At 47.8% G+C, this 20903-nt stretch overlaps 1 long non-coding RNA gene across 2 annotated transcripts; it reads right to left on the bottom strand.

Annotated features, from left to right (window-relative positions):
• Positions 1–607: 607 nt before the first annotated feature.
• Positions 608–20644, bottom strand: LOC103979467 (uncharacterized). Of its 2 annotated transcripts, XR_010485269.1 has the most exons (6): positions 20302–20644; positions 19034–20171; positions 18822–18914; positions 2184–2258; positions 1997–2072; positions 608–988 (listed from the first exon to the last, which is right to left on the bottom strand). It is a non-coding gene; the product is annotated as an uncharacterized LOC103979467 (long non-coding RNA). The 2 variants fall into 2 exon arrangements; XR_010485270.1 differs by lacking the exon at positions 608–988 and having other exon boundaries at positions 998–2116.
• Positions 20645–20903: the final 259 nt, after the last annotated feature.

Here is a 20903-nt window from a genome sequence, read left to right as displayed (position 1 = left end):
ATCAAGCAAAAGAAAAAAAGTTTATAAGACAACCAAAAGATTAGCTGTATTATGATTTTTTTTCCTTGTTAACTTTTTTTATTTTAGTTCTGTACTTGGGGGATACAAAAAAGAACTAAGATATTATAATGGAAACATCAAATTAGATCAACAAATTAATTTTTTTTCTTAAATAATGTGCAACATCAAAATGGTGAGTCTGATTATTATTATTATTTTTCATATTATCATCCTCTTTTTGCCTTTTTATTACTCCATCATAAAAAATCCCTGTGTTTCACTGAGCCACCAGCATTCCCTTTCATTGATGTCGGTCGGCTGTGGCTGAAAGATGCCTGTACCGGTTGCGTATCTGAAGCGTGCAGGATTCCTCCGCCTGTCGTCATCTGGAAACCTATTAAAGGCTTTGGCAGTGAGTACGATGACATCTGCAGCAATGATATTTAATGGGTAGACTTTTAGGCCTATGCTTACCAAATCATTGATGGATTCTGGATGGGGAGGACTTAAGCTAGCTGGATACATTTGGAAGAGGAAGACTCGAGTACCAAAATAATGTAATGGAGGTTGCCAAATTCCATAGTGCTTGTTGAAGTAGATCTGCAAAGGTGGAACTCAAAGTTCATCATAGCTCAAATAGTTTAGTTAAAAGGGCAAGATATTTTCAAAGCTGCTGCACTAAACACTTGGTTCCTTTTCTTGATGTGATTTGATCATAAGCACATGGATCCATTCATGCTGGTTAAGATAACTATGAATTGATTTGTGATAACATGCTTCTAACTAAGCATGGACAAGGCATGGAGGTGTTTCAATGCACAGGTGACAGGACCAGCAGGCATTGAAAGTACCCATCTACTGTAGAGTAGTACTACTTGTCGAAGGAAAATTTGCAGTGGTGGTAGCTTGGTTTGGCATCACCATGGATCCAAATGAGCTCATCACAAATCAACAAAGGGTTTTTTGTATCCCATTCATCTATGGTTCTCTGAAATGCAAATACAAACTTTATTAGTCATAAATATAAGAAAAATGATACAGAATGTAAGTTTGAGGTTTGAGAATGAGATATATACGTACATATGTGATTATTGGGAAAACATGTCATAGAAAGAACAACTGGCTGCATTTCATGTCATAAGTATCATAGTTCAAGCTTTGGTTGCTCAGATGCTAATAGTGTCAGAATCAATAATGTTAAATAGAAATGTGAACTGGTTTTCCTTATCTTAATTCTCAAAATCTTAGGTTCATTAGACGGGGTTGACAAACCGAAAAAAGGGCAACAGACTCAAGAGACCAGTCCAGTAAACAAACAACCCATCATCATTGTGCTTGGTCTCCAAAGATGGCAACGATCTAGCACTGAATCACTATTGGTTAAAGTAGAATCTCATAAGGTTAAGTGGCCTTAATAAGATATGGATTGACTAATACAATGTGTTCTAAAGAAATTGCTGATATCAATCCATTTAGGGAACATGAGAGTGACAGCAAATTTACATGTAAGTGACTTCACCAAGCAAAGGAACCATAGTGGGGTTTAATCGTGCATGTTCATAAAGTTGGAGAGCCACAGGATGGTGGAGGACCATGATCCAAATGAGTGGAGGCTAATTCTCGATGCTTGGTGCCACTTGCTAACAGCAAGCATCTTCCAAGAAAGCCATTAGCTTCCTGATCACAAATGCGTGTAATGTAGCAGACAAAAGGTACCTTCCATCTTTAGAGAGGAAAGGTGATGCCACAGGCAGAGAGAACGTATCCTGGTTGTGGAGATATCTGTGGCCACTCAAGATTTTTGGAATCTTTGGGATGTTTGGCACTGGTTCCGTAGACCAAAAAAGTGTCACCAAAAAATTCTTTGTGCACAACCAAATTAGTAGTTCAGTATAACAACAATAATATCTACGCAGTTATGACAACAAACTCAGCTTCTACAATGATGATCATGGTTGCAAGTAAAAATGAACATATAAGAATTGTAATACGAGACCTCTGATAAATATCTGAGATCATCTCGAGCCCCCCTTGGTCGAAAAAATAACACCTCCTCGGTCTCAGCCTCCTCTCTTGGGGAGTGTCAATGTAAGCAGTTATACCCATGCAGCAGAGGCTATTATCCAAGGTATGATAATTCGAAAAGCTCATCCATTGAAATAAGAAACAATGCTACAGCTTACCTGTTTGACTCAAGCAGCAATGCGGCCCATGGGGGCTAACTCAAGGGTTCATCACTTTCTGACCTAGCAATATGCCTGCGGAAGACAAAATTTCAGATTTATAAAATCCGAAATAAAATTCACATTGTAATTTATACATTTTTCACAGTAGTTATGAGTAAGAGCTGATTTTCGATATGCCATCATATCTATATACTTGCCCAACCAATAAAAAAAAACTTAAGTGCATGTTTTTAAGCTTTTAATCCATGATGAAAAAGAAAACAAATCAAGGCTTAAGAACAACTTATTTTTGAGGATGACAACCAAGAAGCAGTAGTTTAATATCAAATAGTCTCAGAAAATCACATAAATTCCCACACGGTGTAATAAATTAAAACTACCAATTGGAAGAACTCATCCAACTTTCATCATTTTAACTTTAGCAAACACAGATTATATATCAACATTTTTCTAAATCTTACAAACAAAAAAATGCAACAAAATCTTTTGGAAATGGTAACTAAGATGATAATTCAACCCTGGTTTTGTGTTAAGTTGTTTCTGAAAACAAAGATGATGGACAAATATGCTTCTTGTAATCTTAGAATAAATATGTTTCTCGTAACCAAACCAATTTAAATATTTCTTATGAATCTCTTATAAATTCCTTAAAATGAAATGTGAACCTGTGCCATGGTGTCACGGTCTTAGCTGGATTTGCCTAAGGCGTGAGGCACCCTTGTGGCCAAGACGCGAACTTAGCTTGCGTTGCCTAAGTCGCGCTTCGCCCTTGCGATATTGCTCCGCAAAGATCAGCCCACTAGCAACCTCTCGCAGGTCCCGAAGGACCTGTAAAAGAGAAAGTTGATTAGTTCGAAAGAACGAGCGACGGACAAGTCCCAAAGTCTCGTGAAAAGGGGAAGCTTTACAAGCAATTTAGCGAGCATCTTGCGTGCACAAGAGAAAGAGAGAGGAGGAAAACAATGACTTTAGAAGGTTGAACAAACAGCTGCAAGCCCACAAACAACTGCTCACCGTGTCCCGGGCGCGACAACAAGTTCCCGTTAAGGCAACGTGTGAACTTGCGAAGGAGTGTTCAACACCCGGTACTATACCGAAGCCCCATCCAGCCCTGTGCCACCCCGGGGGTTCCAAGGGTCCGAGATGGCTGACATTTTGGTGAGCGGAGGCAGATTCCAGAAATCAGCCTGCTGACACGGACTTAGCTGGTTTTACATAAGTCGTGCGGCACCCTCGCGCGTCCGTCCGCAAAGGTCAGCCTCCCCGAAGCCTCCCATTGTCCCTTAGGACCAACAAAAGAGAGAACGGGTTAAAGAGAACGCCTCAATCGGGATCCACAAGCAAACATGTCCGAAAAACACTTCATAGACAATGCAAATTACAAACAGACTTTACAAGCTCTGAACAGTGGCACAGCAAAGGGTAAAATGGTCCATTACAGACCGAAAATCTCTCACACGTGTCCACATGACACAACCTTTATTTACAAGCCTAAAGAGGCCACCAACCCAACTAAAATGGGACTATTAAGCTTTCGGTCGCCCCTTTACATGCTGTACAAGGCATGAACATGCCAACAGACACGGACATATATAAGCATTACATCAAACACCTTGTTTAAAAGTTTGTCCGTGACATTCTCCCCCACTTATCCCTTCGACGTCCTCGTCGAAGCCTTTGTGAACACTGCAACTCTTCGCCTTTGCTGAGTCTTCAATCTTCTGCTCCAGCTACAATGCGCCTCCTGGCTCCCAGCTGCTTTCCGCTGTTGTTTTTTTTTTTTTTTTTGAGTAGTCGAACCTTTGATCCGCCATGCTGCTTCAACTCGCCAATGACTCTGACTCTGGTGCGGGGTTGGCTGAGTTGTATTAATCCTCGTTGATTCCTGCGGATCCACCAAATGAAGGAAAAGACCATTCTTACTGCGCCAGTTTCTCAAAATTTTCACATGCTGCTTGAACTGGGTGGATGCTTGTTGGAGCTTTAACGAGCATTGCCTCGCAAACTTCTGAAGTTTTGGGTCATTCCTCCACAAAATCTGCTCATTGACTCTTCTTTCAGTTAGTTGTCACATCCAAGTAGGTTCGCATCACTTCCGTTTTCGATTGGCATTTCGTTGGGAAATGAAGCGGAAAATCTACTCTCAGTAGCACTGATCACCGTTGGTGAGGATTTGACAACTATTGTCTTCCATTATCTTCGAAGGGTCTTTGAACTTGTGCAGAGCTCCTCTGCTGGATAAATAAGAGAACTGGGGTACTCGGTTTCGCCCATTCTCTTAAGAGTTGAGAAGGCAAAGGTTACTTGACTTCGCCCGCCTCCTCGAGGTTGTACTTCACGCATCGAGCTGGTTACTGGCCTTCGCCTGCTCTTTGCTCACACTTCTGAAGCACTTGAAGTGTTTGCACTCCTTGCGTTGAGTTAGCTACTGTGATTCACCTTCTCAATGCCATTGAACTTCTGGAATGCAGGAAGTTTTCACCCCAACTTGGAGTAATTCTCTGATAGATGAGGTCGCCTCTGGGATTGTATCGTCTTCTCCATCAACCCTGCCGCCTACTCCACTGAGTAGCAAAGGTACAGCACCGCGTACCGCCTGCTTCGTTCCTTGGTCGTGCACTCTTGCATGACCCGAAGTCCTTCACTTACGGCTATCTTGATGAGAAACTTGTTGACACCGGTCTTACGAAGTTTCTTAGCCTCTGCCCTTCAGCCTTGTCTCGGTACTTGGAGATTGCTTCTGCATGCTCCACCTCCTCGGCCCCTTTCACGACCAAGCGCTCTCCCTCCGTGAGAGCAAGGGATCAATGACTTTCACGGATGTCCCGCCTCTGCAGTACCATGGCGCTGCCATGCCTATGGCCCTACTATCCGTCGCCTCGCATCTGCATCCCTTTTCTTCACGATCAGTAGATATGTCTCCGTGGCACTCCTCTGAGTCCAACTCCATTCTGACTGATGCTTGATTTTGGGTAGCTAAGTCCCTCTGGACTCGTCGTTGCTTCCTCGCCCCTTTCGACCCCCTGCTTCAACACCTCTGTGTTCTCCAAGCAGTCCATTTGGTCGATGGAAAGACAGACTGCAATTCCCATGCATGGCCTCTGCCATCACGTTGTAGGGTTTGCACTGATTCTGTTCTCCTTAGCTTCCTTGGTAGCAACGTTCGCTTACTCGACCTTGTCCTCTGACTTGCCGGGCTCCCTTAAGCGAATATGAGCTCTGGAGCAGTCCAACTCTCCAGCTGCTTCGATCATACCTCTGCATGATCAAGTTCCTCCCATGGAACTCACTGGTACTTGCATTCGAACTTTTCCCTTGGTGGAACCCAGCCCCCATATGCTGATGACCAAGGTTTTCATCCGATGCAAAATTCGATACACGCACGGAAGACCCACCTCTGCGGTACCATGGCCTTCGCTCCTTGAATCCATAGCCCTTCTTGCCGTCGTGTTGTTCACCGAAGTGGAGCTCCCAGTAGCTCCCGATCATACCTCCATATGATCTAGTCCCTCCCGAGACTATGTCGTGTGTGTCGCATTGCCACGAACTGTTCCACCACGATCCGCTGCACCATGTCGCCTCCTGGTGACATCTCTATTGCATTCTGATCCTTGTGGAATAAACTCGAATTGTGAACCCTCCATGTGTGGCCTCTGCCAATACATCGCAGGGTCTCCTCCACCTTCGATTTTGTTCGCTCCTTTGGCAATCGACCTTCATCCACCCACTCTTGGGTCACACCTAGATGAAGCACCGCTCTAGGACAGTCCGTCGCCTAGTTGCTCCCGAAGTCCACCGACTTCATTGTAATTTGTGCACCATTGTCTGGATCCTGGGCCTCTGCCCCTACCAACACAATCTCCGCTGCGCACCGCTTCCTTCATAGCAACTCGAATGGCAACACTGTGGCATATTCTTCAAGAGTACCCGCCTCTGCGTCCTCTTGCCCCGTGCTAAGGCCTTCTGAACCCAACTTCGCCTCCGTAAATTGAGTTGCCTTAGTTCCTCCATCAAATGCTTCTCCGAGATAAGGTGCATGTGCCCCGAAGCTCCCTTCGTCTTTGGCACCATGCAAGATGAGTCTGCTCCGTCAGAATGAAGGACCCATGGAACAACATGATCCTACTATTGCCTCTGCAAGAGTTCATGTCCTTGACCTCTGTCTAAGGAAAGCACTGTGCCTCTGCTCCACGTTCCAACTTCTATGCTGGCTCCCTTCATGCGGCTTGGGTACTTCGCCAAGTTACACCCAAGTTGCTCCGCTCCTCGTTTTTGCATTGAGTCGATGGTGGCCCTCGTGCCCACCATTCCACGGGTCAGCCCTCCCTTGAGTCCGATTTACACATCGACTCCAAGTGTGCCTTCATTTAAGTTGCTTTAGGTCGCTCCCCCACTTGATCTCGCAATGCATCCACCAATGCATTCTCTCGAGCGAGATCATGCGACAACTCCTCGCCGCTTGCTCAGTCCATCGAGCTTCGTGGAGTTGTTGTTTGTTGAGGTACTCCTCCTCAACATGTGAGGTACGTCTCACATGATTCTCCCTCTGGAGAGCCGGGACTTATCCCTCCTGGATAACTATCCCGTTGGAGCAACATCTCTCTTCGTTTCGGAGACCACCATCCCCTTGGACTACTCCGATCTGCTGAACAAACTGTGCACTGTTCTGCCTCCTGCAAACGCACTTGCTAGATTGCGACTCCATGTCAATACAGCCCCCGCTACACCCCTCAAGGCCTAGCAACATGCTGAACTCGTTGCACACTTTAGCCTCCGACGGACGTATCCTTCACATGCCGAAGAGAAAGTTTCAATGCTCCATGGCACCGAGTTTCGATCGCCTTGGGATGGCCACGAACATTCCGTCGTCCGCATACAAGCCCATGCATGAGTACCAAATTCTTCGAGTTAGCAATTCCCCTCACCTCTGTGAGCTTTGCATAACTCTTTTGGTCGTTGAGCAACTCATTCCACCTTGCATGGTCTCATTCTTGCCAAGCGCCTCGCTTGCCTAGAGCACCATCAAGTATAGTTGTCAGCGTTGAGCCGTAGCTCAAACTCAGCCATCCCAACCTTTGTGCGCTCCAAATTCTTCCAAGCTTGCCTGTTCTCGTGGTGCCTCTTGTGTGAAGGGTTGGCCATTCCTCTGAATGCCAATCTCAGATGCCCGCTCCTCTGAGCGACTCTTTTCCCTACATCTCCATGCCCGTTTTCCCTCAAACGATCGCGCGTATGCTGACTGCCCTCAACGCAGCCCCGCTAGGTCCCCCACGTTTGCATGTCAAGTGTTTCTATGAGTGCTTGTCCCGCTCTGATACCATATGACACGGACTTAGCTGGTTTTACCTAAGTCGTGCGGCACCCTCGCGCGTCCGTCCGCAAAGGTCAGCCTCCCCGATGCCTCCCATTGTCCCTTAGGACCAACAAAAGAGAGAACGGGTTAAAGAGAACGCCTCAATCGGGATCCACAAGCAAACATGTCCGAAAAACACTTCATAGACAATGCAAATTACAAACAGACTTTACAAGCTCTGAACAGTGGCACAACAAAGGGTAAAATGATCCATTACAGACCGAAAATCTCTCACACGTGTCCACATGACACAACCTTTATTTACAAGCCTAAAGAGGCCACCAACCCAACTAAAATAGGACTATTAAGCCTTCGGCCGCCCCTTTACATGCTGTACAAGGCATGAACATGCCAACAGACACGGACAGATATAAGCATTACATCAAACACCTTGTTTAGAAGTTTGTCCGTGACACTGCGGCACACGAAAACGGAGCTGTTTTGGGGTTGTTTTGCTCGGTTCGGTGAGCGGCCGCTTTGTAATGCTGCAGCTTGTTCGAACTTATATTTTTACAAGCAAAATGACCCAAAACCAAGACAAAACATGCTGTCAAGCAATTGTACATGTAGGTGTGAGCGACGAACGGTTCGTTGAACGGAGGTCTTGCGAGTGCGCGATGACCGTTCGTGACATTCTCCCCCACTTAAACTGTCGACGCCCTCGTCGACGCTTGTTGGTAGTTGTTGATGATTACTTCTTCATGTCGTAGGGCGTCTTCAGGCTCCCAACTGGCTTCAGTTCGGGGAAGCTTTCGCCACTTCACCAAGTACTCTATCTGCTCAGCTCCATTGGGTAACTTTATCTTACGGTCCGCCAGAACAGTTTCTACTCGCTTCTCGTAGGAGGCAGTGGTGGGAGGTAGCCGAGTTGGAACACCTCGGGAAGCATCTTGCGGATCCGAGTGGTAGGCTTTTAGGTTGCTGTCGTGAAGAACGTTGTGAATTTTGAACCACGCCGGCAGCTGTAACTTGTAGGAGACGTTGCCTACCCTGCTGATAATTAGGAAGGGCCCTTCATACTTGCGCACCAATCCTTTATGGATTTTGTTCCTAAAGAATTGGAGTGATGCTGGTTGGAGCTTTACCAACACCAAATCGCCGACCTTGAACTCTTGTGGTCGCCTTCCCAAGTCTGCCCACTTCTTCATCTTTTTTGCCACATTCTCCAAGTAAGTCCGCGCAATATCTACATTTCGGTGCCACTCCTTTGCGAAGTGGTAGGCTGACGGACTGCTCGCAATATACCCAATTGCCATGGTGTGCGGAGTCGACGGTTGTTGTCCTATAATGATCTCGAAGGGGCTCTTGTTGGATGTAGAGCTCCGCTGCAAGTTGTAGGAGAATTGGGTAATGTCCAACAGCTTCACCCAATCTCGTTGGTTGGCACTCACGTAGTGCCGAAGATATTGCTCCAGGAACAAGTTTATCCTTTCAGTCTGGCCATCCGTCTGGGGGTGGAGGCTTATGGAGAAGTATAAATTTGACCTCAACAATTTGAATAGCTCGATCCGGAATCGTCCCAGGAACCGAGCGTCTCGATCACTAATGATATTGTGCGGGACTCCCCAATACTTCACCACATCCTTCATCATCAGCTTGGCCGCCTCTTCTGCTGAACAGTGTAGGGGAGCAGCAATGAAAGTTGCATACTTTGAAAACCGATCGACCACCACGAGTATCGATCCGAGTCTCCCTACAAGTGGCAAGCTTGATATGAAATCCAAGGAAATGCTCTCCCACGGTCTTTCTGGTACGAGCAACGGCTCCAAAAGTCCCACCGGCTTCCGCTGCTCCACCTTGTCTTGTTGGCAAGTAAGGCATGTTCGAACATATTCCTCCACATCAGTCCCCATCTTCGGCCAGTAGAAGGCCCTCTCCACGAGAGCCAACGTTCTGTGAATGCCTGGGTGTCCAGCCCAAAGGGAATCGTGACACTCTCTTAAGAGTTCATGCCTCAAATTGTCCACTCGGGGAACATAAACCCTATTCCCTTTTGTGTAAACGAGTCCCTCCTGGACCCAAAATCGTCGTGCTTTGCCTTCTTTGATGAGCTGCATCAGGATAATTGCTTGGGGGTCACTATACAGTCCATCCCTGATCCTGGAAAGGAAATTGGAGTGCAATTGACTTGCTTGGCCTCCGCCCTCCAATTGTGCGGCATTCACGCGCTCCACTTTCCGACTCAATGCATCGGCCACGACATTTGCCTTCCCAGGTTTATACTCCATTGCCATATCAAATTCAGCCAAGAAGTCCTGCCATCGTGCTTGTTTTGGGGAAAGTTTTTTCTGTATTTGAAAAAAGCTCAGAGCGATGTTGTCTGTCCTCAGCACAAATCGCGATCCGAGAAGGTAGTGTCGCCAAACTCGTAGATAGTGGATCACCACTGTCATCTCCTTCTCATGCACTGGATACCGCCGCTCGATCTCGTTGAGCTTGCGGCTCTCGTAGGCCACCGGATGACCCTCCTGCATGAGTACTCCCCCAATAGCGAAGTTCGAGGCATCTGTATGGACTTCAATAAGCTCCCCATAGTCTAGCAATTTGAGCACTGGTTCTTCCATAACAGTAGCCTTCAGATCTTGGAATGTTATTTCATATTTGTTAGACCACTTCCAAGGCTGCTCCTTCAGTAACTCCGTCAGTGGAGTTGCACGCTTCGAGTACCCCGCTATGAAGCGTCGATAGTAGTTGACGAAACCAAGGAAGGATCTCAACTCTGGCACCTTCTTTGGAGTTTGTCATTCCGCAACTGCTTGCACTTTTGATTTGTCCATGCGAATGAAACCATCCCCGATTCGATGCCTCAAGAATAAGATCTCCGTTTGGGCGAAGTAGCATTTCTCCCTTTTTACGAACAAAGTTTTCTCCCTGAGAACTTTGAAAATTGTTCGAAGGTGCTGAACATGCTCCTCGAGCGTTTGGCTGTATACGACGATATCGTCTAAGTAGACGACCACGAACTTGTCCAAATACTCCTTGAATAGTTGGTTCATGAGAGTGCAAAACGTGGCCTGGTCATACAGGTAGTCTTCGCTTCGTCGCCTTCAGCAATGCGCACCTGCCAATACCCCGACCGAAGGTCGAGTTTCGAGAAATACTTAGCTTTGCCCAACTGGTCGAACAAGTCCGCGATGAGCGGGATGGGATACTTGTTCTTCACTGTCACTTTGTTCGGTAATCGACGCATAGTCAGAGGCTCCCATCTTGTTTCTTCTGGAAGAGAACTGGAGCTCCGAAAAGTGCTTTAGAGCTGCGGATGAGACCACCGCTTAGTAGTTCACCTAATTGCTTTCTGAGTTCTGCCAACTCTAGCGGGGACATGCGGTAGGGTGGTCTCGTTGGAGGTTTCACTCCTGGCTCCAGCTCGATGCTGTGATCCACGCCTCTGCGTGGTGGAAGAGTCTTCGGCAACTCGGGTGGCATAACATCATTGAACTCTTTCAGGACGTTTGCCACCACAGCAGGTTCTTGAATAGCCTTCTCATCGAGTGGCTCTAGCTTCATAGCAGCCACGAATGTTAATTCACCTTTTCACACCCATTTCTTCAGTTGTAATGCCGATATGTGTTGGTGCTCCTTGGTTCCTCTCCGAGAGACAGGAACCACGCAAGGGTCGTCACCTCCCATCATACACAGGGAGTTCAAGAATGACATTGGCACCAACTTCGCCGCGTGCATAAACTCCATTCCAAGAATCACTTGGAAGTCATCCAGTGGCACTGTCATCATGTTGGTGTTCCCGCTCCATGTCCCGATTTTGATGGGAACTCCCTTCGCCAACCCAGAGATTCGCCTGGCCTCCGAGTTCACCGCCTTCATTCGGCTTGGGCTCTTCTCCAAGATCAACCCAAGTCGCTGTGCTTCTCGATCGGCTATGAAGTTATGGGTAGCGCCCGTGTCCACCATTGCACGGGTCGTTTGGCCATTTAACTTGATGTCCACACACATCAGCTCACTACTTCCTGCTTGTTGTAGCTTTGTCTTCATGTTCTCCCCCACTTGACCCCGCATGGCGTTTAACAAACGCATTGCTCCCATCCGGGGTCCTTGCGACTCTTCGTCGTCGCTGCTGGATTCAGAACTGCTCGAACTAAGAGCAACAACTTTGCCCTTGTCCTATCGGGGGGGGGGGGGGGGGGGGGTGGATGGAAGCCGTCAAAGCATTGAGTGCCTGTTTTTGTGGGCACTCCCTCACCGTGTGCGGTCCTTCGCACAAGAAGCATCCTCCAGGTTTTGAGACCTTGCCTTTCGGGTTTGGCCCTTTGTGGGAACTCTTCTTCTTTTGTTCGCCCCCGAGCTCCTTCCCTCGAGAATGTTTTGGAGGGCGATTGCCTGAAGATTGTTTCCTTCTCCCTGGGTCTTCGGAGGAAACAAAGTCGGTAAGCCTTTCTGCAGTAGCAATTGCCCCGACCACATCGGTAACATTCCTTCGATTTAGTTCCTGTTGAGCCCATGGCTTCAAACCATCGAGGAAGCTGAACAACTTGTCCTTCTCGGACATGTCTTGTATGTCCAGCATTAGTGCAGAAAATTGTTTCACATAGTCTCGGATGGTGGTACTCTGGCGGAGTTGTCTCAACTTCCTTCTTGCGACGAACTCTGTGTTCTCCGGTAGGAACTGAGTTCTCAACTCCCGCTTCAAGTCCTCCCATGTGTCAACCCGACACTGACGTTGTTGGATCTCCTCCCAACGGGTTCGCCACCAAAGTTTCACATCTCCGTTCAGATACATTGTTGCTATAGAAACTTTGGTATCTTCAGAATCGGGCCTCGTAGCTCGAAAGTATTATTCCATGTCGAACAGAAAGTTCTCGAGCTCTTTGGCATCTCTGGCCCCTCCATATCCATGAGGCTCGGGTGCCCTCAAATTTTGTGGTGGTGCAACGCGGGTGTTGCTTCCTCTATCATTTAGTGCTCTAGTGAGCATAGTCACCCTTGAAGTGAGTTCCGCCACAACTTCCTGCAGGTGTTGCACGGAGTCTTTGGTGTCATCTGACAGTCGGTCAACTAGGGCCTCGACCTTATCGATCCTGGACTCCGCTTCCTCTTGCGAGCTCTCTACCCCAACAAGCCTTTGTTGGCCATAGTAGAGTTCCTCCACGCTCGCTTCAAGAACATCTAGACGGGTTTCCGCCATTGTGAGTCTCTCCTTGTGACTCTTTTTCCTAGTTGACGCTCCAGATTACGCCTCCTCCGCTTGCGGAGAGTAGCCAACTTCTCGCTCATCATGTTCACTACCGCGCTCCTCTTGAGCGGCTCCAACAGCATGAGAGCGAGTGTGCACATGCAGCCCACCTGCGGCTACTTGGGGAAAGGGTCTGGCTTGCCCCGTCTTGCTCGATTCGCCACGATGCTTTGCCATGGCGAAGTTGCGAAGTTCCTTCGCTGCTCGCTCGAAGTGCTTGCCCGCTCTGATACCACAATGTCACGGCCTTAGCTGGAATTGCCTAAGGCATGAGGCACCCTTGCGGCCAAGACGCGAACTTAGCTTGTGTTGCCTAAGTCGCGCTTCGCCCTTGCGATATTGCTCCGCAAAGATCAGCCCACTTGCAACCTCTCGCACGTCCCGAAGGACCTGTAAAAGAGAAAGTTGATTAGTTCGAAAGAACGAGCGACGGACAAGTCCCGAAGTCTCGTGAAAAGGGGAAGCTTTACAAGCAATTCAGCGAGCACCTTGCGTGCACAAGAGAAAAGAGAGAGGAGGAAAACAAGGGCTTTAGAAGGTTGAACGAACAACTGCAAGCCCACAAACAATTGCTCACCGAGTCCCGGGCGCGACAACAAGTTCCCGTCAAGGCAACGTACGAACTTACGAAGGAGTGTTCAACGCCCTATCACGGACAAACTTCTAAACAAGGTGTTTGATGTAATGCTTATGTATGTCCGTGTCTTTTGGCATGTTCATGCCTTGTACAACATGTAAAGGGGCAGCCGAAGGCTTAATAGTCCCATTTTAGTTGGGTTGGTGGCCTCTTTAGGCTTGTAAATAATGGTTGTGTCATGTGGATACGTGCGAGAGATTTTCGATCTGTAATGGACCATTTTACCCTTTGTTGTGCCACTGTTCAGAGCTTGTAAAGTCTGTTTGTAATTTGCATTGTCTATAAAGTGTTTTTCGGAGATGTTTGCTTGTGGATCCCGATTGAGGCGTTCTCTCTAACCCGTTCTCTCTTTTGGTGGTCCTAAGGGACAATGGGGGGCTTCAGGGAGGCTGACCTTTGCGGACGGACAAGCAAGGGTGCCGCACGACTTAGGCAAAACCAGCTAAGTCCGTGACAGATGGTATCAGAGCGAGACAAGCACTCATAGAAACACTTAGCATGCAAACGTGGGGGACCTAGCGGGGCTGCGTTGAGGGCAGTCAGCACACGCGCGACCGTTTGGGGGAAAACGAGCATGGAGATGTAGGGAAAAGGAGTCGCTCAGAGGAGCGGGCTTCTGAGATTGGCATTCAGAGGAATGGCCAACCCTTCGCGCAAGAGGCACCATGAGAACAGACAAGATTGGAAGAATGTGGAGCGCACAAAGGTTGGGATGGCTGAGTTTGAGCTACGGCTCAACGTTGACAACTATACTTGATGGTGCTCAAGGCAAGCGAGGCGCTTGGTAAAGGATGAGACCATCCAAGGTGGAATGAGTTGCTCAACGACCAAAAGAGTTATGCAAAGCTCACAGAGGTGAGGGGAATTGCTAACTCGAAGAATTTGGTACTCATACATAGGCTTGTATGCGGACGATGGAATGTTCGCGGCCATCCCAAGGCGACCGAAATTCGGTGCCATGGAGCATTGAAACTTTCTCTTCGGCATGTGAAGGATACGTCCGTAGGAGGCTGAAGTGTGCAACGAGTTCAGCATGTTGCTAGGCCTTGAGGGGTGCAGCGGGGGCTGTATTGACGGGGAGTCGCAATCTAGCAAGTGCGTTTGCAGGAGGCAGAACAATGCACAGTTTGTTCAACAGATCGGAGTAGTCCAAGGGGATGGTGGTCTCCCAAACGAAGAGAGATATTGCTCCAACGGGATAGTTATCCAGGAGGGATAAGTCCCGGCTCTCCAGAGGGAGAATCATGTGAGACAGACCTCACATGTTGAGGAGGAGTACCTCAACAAACAACAACTCCACGAAGCTCGATGGACTGAGCAAGCAGCGAGGAGTCGTCGCATGATCTCGCTTGAGAGAATGCATTGGTGGATGCATTGCGAGATCAAGTGGGGGAGCGACCCAAAGCAACTTAAATGAAGGCACACTTGGAGTCGATGTGGAGATTGGACTCAAGGGAGGGCTGACCCGTGGAATGGTGGGCGCGAGGGCCACCATCGACTCAATGCAAAAACGAGGAGCGGAGCAACTTGGGTGTAACTTGGCGAAGTACCCAAGCCGCATGAAGGGAGCCAGCATAGAAGTTGGAACATGGAGCAGAGGCACAGTGCTTTTCTTAGACAGAGGTCAAGGACATGAACTCTTGCAGAGGCAAAAGTAGGATCATGTTGTTCCATGGGTCCTTCTTTCTAACGGAGCGGACTCATCTTGCATGGTGCCAAAGACGAAGGGAGCTTCTGGGCACATGCACCTTATCTCGGAGGAGCATTTGATGGAGGAACTAAGGCGACTCAATTTGCGGAGGCGAAGTTGGGTTCAGAAGGCCTTAGCACGGGGCAAGAGGACATAGAGGCGGGTACTCTTGAAGAATATGCCATAGTGTTGCCATTCAAGTTGTCATTAAGGAAGCAGTGTGCAGCGGAGATTGTGCTGGTAGGGGCAGAGGCCCAGGATCCAGACAATGGTGCACAAATTACAGTGAAGTCGGTGGACTTCGGGAGCTACTATGCGACGGACTATCCTAAAGCGGTGCTTCATCTAGGTGTGACCCAAGAGTGGGTGGATGAAGGTCGTTTGCCAAAGGAGCGAACAAAATCGAAGGTGGAGGAGACCCTGCGATGTATTGGCAGAGGCCACACATGGAGGGTTAACAATTCGAGTTTATTCCACAAGGATCAGAATGCAATGGAGATGTCACCAGGAGGCGACATGGTGCAGCGGATCGTGGTGGAACAGTTCGTGGCAATGCGATACACACGACTCAGTCCCGGGAGGGACTAGATCATATGGAGGTATGATCGGGAGCTATTGGAAGCTCCACTTCGGTGAACAACACGACGGCAAGAAGGGCTATGGATTCAAGGAGTGAAGGCCAAGGTACCGCAGAGGCGGGTCTTCCGGGCGTGCATCGAATTTTGCATCGGATGAAAACCTTGGTCATCAGCATATGGGGGCTGTGTTCCACTAAGGGAAAAGTTCGAATGCAAGTACCAGTGAGTCCCATGGGAGGGACTTGATCATGCAGAGGTATGATCGAAGTAGCTGGAGAGTTGGACTGCTCCAGAGCTCATATTCGCTTAAGGGAGCCCGACAAGTCAGAGGACAAGGTCGAGTAAGCGAACGTTGCTACCAAGGAAGCTAAGGAGAACAGAATCGGTGCAAACCCTACAACGTGATGGCAGAGGCCATGCATGGGAGTTGCAGTCTGTCTTTCCATCGACCAAACGGACTGCTTGGAGAACACAGAGGTGTTGAAGCAGGGGGTCGAAAGGGGCGAGGAAGCGACGACGAGTCCAGAGGGACTTAGCTACCCAAAATCAAGCATCAGTTAGAATGGAGGTGGACTCAGAGGAGTGCCACGGAGACATATCTACTGATCGTGAAGAAAAGGGATGCAGATGCGAGGCGACGGATAGTAGGGCCATGGGCATGGCAGCGCCATGGTACCGCAGAGGCGGGACTTCCGTGAAAGTCATTGATCCCTTGCTCTCATGGAGGGAGAGCGCTTGGTCGTGAAAGGGGCTGAGGAGGTGGAGAATGCAGAGGCAATCTCCAAGTACCGAGACAAGGCTGAAGGGCAGAGGCCGAAGAACTTCGTAAGACCGGTGTCAATGTGCTTCTCATCAAGATAGCCGAAAGTGAAGGACTTCGGGTCATGCAAGAGTGCATAACCAAGGAACGAAGCAGGCAGTACGCGGTGCTGTACCTTTGCTACTCAGTGGAGTAGGCGGTAGGGTTGATGGAGAAGACGGTACAATCCCAGAGGCGACCAAACCTATGAGAGAATTACTCCAAGTCGGGGTGAAAACTTCCTGCATTCCAGAAGTTCAATGGCATTGAGAAGGTGAATCACAGTAACTAACTCAACGCAAGGAGTGCAAACACTTCAAGTGCTTCAGAAGTGTGAGCAAAGAGCAGGCGAAGGCCAGTAACCAGCTCGATGCATAGAGTACAACCTCGAGGAGGCGGGCGAAGTCAAGTAACCTTTGCCTTCTCAACTCTTAAGAGAATGGGCGAAACCGAGTACCCCAATTCTCTTATCTATCCAGCAGAGGAGCTCTGCACAAGTTCAAAGACCCTTCGAAGATAATGGAAGACAATAGTTGTCAAATCCTCACCGATGGTGATCAGTGCTACTGAGAGTAGATTGTCCGCTTCATTTCCCAACGAAATGCCAATCGAAAGCGGAAGTGACGCGAACCTACTTGGATGTGACAACTAAGTGAAAGAAGAGTCAATGAGCAAATTTTGTGGATGAAGGACCCAAAACTTCAGAAGTTTGCGAGATGATGCTCGTTAAAGCTCTAACAAGCATCCACTCAGTTCAAGCAGCATGAGGCATTTGAGAGACTGGCGCAGTAAGGATGGTCTTTTCCTTCATTTGGGGGATCCGCAGGAATCAACAAGGATCAACACAACTCAGCCAACCCCACACCAGAGTCAGAGTCATTGGTGAGTTGAAGCAGCATGGCGGATCAAAGGTTCGACTACTCAAAAACAGCATCGGAGAGCAGCAAGGAGCCAAGAGGCGCATTGTAGCTGGAGCAGAAGATTGAAGACTCAGCAAAGGCGAGGAGTTGCAGTGTCGACAAAGGCTTCAACGAGGACGTCGAAGGAATAAGTGGGGGTGAATGTCACGGACAAACTTCTAAACAAGGTGTTTGATGTAATGCTTATGTATGTCCGTGTCTTTTGGCATGTTCATGCCTTGTACAACATGTAAAGGGGCAGCCGAAGGCTTAATAGTCCCATTTTAGTTGGGTTGGTGGTCTCTTTAGGCTTGTAAATAAAGGTTGTGTTATGTGGACACGTGCGAGAGATTTTCGATCTGTAATGGACCATTTTACCCTTTGTTGTGCCACTGTTCAGAGCTTGTAAAGTCTGTTTGTAATTTGACATTGTCTATGAAGTGTTTTTCGAAGATGTTTGCTTGTGGATCCCGATTGAGGCGTTCTCTCTAACTCGTTCTCTCTTTTGGTGGTCCTAAGGGACAATGGGGGGCTTCGGGGAGGCTGACCTTTGCGGACGGACACGCAAGGGTGCCGCACGACTTAGGCAAAACCAGCTAAGTCCGTGACAGCCCGGTACTATACCGAAGCCCCATCTAGTCCTGTGCCACCCGAGGGGTTCCAAGGGGCTGAGATGGCTGACGTTTTGGTGAGCGGAGGCAGATTCTAGAAATCAGCCTGCGGCACACGAAAACGGAGCTATTTTGGGCTGTTTTGGGGCTGTTTTGCTCGGTTCGATGAGCGATCGCTTTGTAACACTGCAGATTGTTCGAACTTACATTTTTACAAGCAAAATGACCCAAAACCAAGACAAAACATGCTGTCAAGCAGCTGTACATGTAGGTGTGAGCGACGAACGGTTCATTGAACGGAGGTCTTGCGAGTGCGCGATGACCGTTCGTGACAATGGGTTTAATGCAGAGCATCTATGTATCAATTTACAATTGAGATGACATGTGACATCGAATTATCAATTACTAGTAACCTCGTGTTCTATATATATATTGAGCAGAGAAAAATGCTGTCATACAACTACTTATAGGTGGATGCTCCTTTGCTGTCTCATCGAGGAAACAATAAAAATGACCAATGTTTCATACGTATACAAGAGCAAACTAATGGCATATTTCTATTATAGGGCAGTCATCCGAAAGTAGAGAAGGTTACACCAGTCAGATTTCTCAGGTTCCATACACAATAATCTCAGCAAAATCAGCAAGTGATTCCACAATTAAAGGTAAATAACAATGTGAAATAAAAAAAATAAGTAACATTTAAAGTAAGTAACAATGTGAGGGATGATAATGTGAGGTATCCACAGTTCGGTGTAGAATCAGTGACTACTGTTCTATGACAACAGAAAACTGTTACACCAACCAGTATATAGAATAACAATGTGAATAATTTGCAGTTCCGTTGCAAAATGGTAAACGAAAGATCAGACCAGATCACCTTCGGAATCGTAGAACTAGTTCTCAATATCGACATGCTGTTCCTCCGGCTCGTCGTCGGAGTACTCGAACCCACCGTCCCTCATATCAGTATCTACACAATCCAACAGGATCATCTAAAATGAAATTACGGAGGTAAATAGAAGCCGCGGGTACAACGAGACAAGGAGAGATCAGAACAAAAATCAAAAGGGAGAATGCAAGATCGATCACCGGAACCCATGGTTTGCGACTGCCGCTCGATCTGGGAGAAGGATCTCGGGCTTCGATCGGAGGGTCATAGCTAGGGTTTTGGCGATGGATCGACAGACGGAGACGAAAGAGGTGAACAGGCCGCGAATGGAAACAGGCGCGACAGCGGTTCGAATCGCGCTCAAGGCGAAGTAAACCCTTGTTTGGGCCCACAAATCTTGGACTATTTGGGCCCACAGCCTCCCTTGGTGTCCAACAGTCTCCACGTGATGGTTAGTGTACAATCTGGACGAGGCTCGCGTCAGAGAACATTGGGAGACTGAGCAATCTCCAAACGTTGTCGCCGTTCTACGTCGGCAAAGACAGAGAACATTATGTGATTAGAGAGCTGGGGAACCTCGCTAACCTCAGAGGTGAGCTCCGTATATTAGGATTGAAGCCTGTTGTTTGTGTTGATGATGCCAAGGCAGCCAACTCGGTGAGCAAAGCGCACCTGGAGAAGCTGACTCTAGAATGGTTTAGCAGCTCCATTGATTACAGCAAGGCCGACTGTGGCGATTCCAGTGAAGAAGAAGCCACTGCGCAAGATCAGAACACGGAAGATGATCCATTGGAGCGCAAGAAGAGAGCTGGCGAGTTGCAGTAACAGTATGGCACTCGAGGCATTTCCATGCCTGGAGACACTGGAACTCCGGACAATGCCTGAGCTGGAGAAGTGGACTGATGTGGAGGACGGTGGATTCCCTTGCCTTCGTCAACTTGCAATCGGAGGTTGCGACGAGCTGAGGACCATTCCATGTCTGCCTTCGTTGCAGACACTAGAGCTGGACTACTGTAGAGGCTTGACAGTCCTCCCAAAATTCCCACGACCGACCAGCTTAGATATGCTGATAGCTTCATTGCCTCAGAACATACCCAAGCTTCAGATTCATAGTTCGTTCGGTCAGCATATCGCAAATTAACGATCTAGTGATGAAGGAACAAGAGGGCGAAGGTTGCAGATGGATCACATCGTGGAGGTTCAAGAAACAGCAGCCGATAATGGAGAATTACAATCTCTTGCATGTTTCTGTAGCTTCCTTTCCTGCTTCGGCAACAATCTCAGGCAACTTCCGGGCATCACCAGTCGTCTTTTTGAGGCTGCCTGCTGTGACTGGCTCTGTTTTGGAATGAGAAATCCAGGATTTACTTTCAGTGCTTGATGTTAATAGAATCAGATAAATTTCAATTAAAAGAACATTTTTATTGGACTATAATGAAGAAAGCATATCGAATAAACAACATCTGACCAGTAAGAAGTTCTGAATTAAGTATCTTAGCAGTAATTTTTTTTAGGAGATGAAACAACAGTGGATCCTGCAAAACCTGTAAACTTGATCAGGAAGAAGGAACTGTAAGCCAAACTTATGCTAACTTGTTATGGTACATTGACCAAATACTTGTTGCCATCCCTGAAACTTGCCCTTCTTGTTTCTGATGGATTGATATATTCTTACAAAGATCACTCTTTTTCACCATGGCTCCTGTAAGCAACCATTGCTGCTGAGAGAACACCAACAACCAGTTCGTGAGCTTCCTTTTCCTCAAGTGAAAGAAAGTTCAGAGACAACCCAAATGCTTGAGTAGGACACCACAATGCTGTGGCACTGACAGTGGTCCATATGTATCAGAAAAGAAGCCACATTGCTGAACTGAGTTGTTCAGGTATCAGCATCTGATGAGAATCTTTCTCTAACTCTTGGAAATCTGTAGACAAGAGCATGTTCAGACCGCAAGGCGACTTTGCGGTATCTGACATGCTCTGACAAGCCCAGCCTAACTTGCTGATCTGGATGGTAGTTGATCGATGTCGTGCCGCAACCGCTTTCTAGGACTTTTGGCCAATTTGCAG

Source organism: Musa acuminata, chromosome BXJ2-3 (assembly GCF_036884655.1).
Source record: "Musa acuminata AAA Group cultivar baxijiao chromosome BXJ2-3, Cavendish_Baxijiao_AAA, whole genome shotgun sequence".
In the NCBI taxonomy this organism is placed as follows: domain Eukaryota; kingdom Viridiplantae; phylum Streptophyta; class Magnoliopsida; order Zingiberales; family Musaceae; genus Musa; species Musa acuminata.
This window is presented reverse-complemented; position numbering and strand designations above follow the sequence as displayed.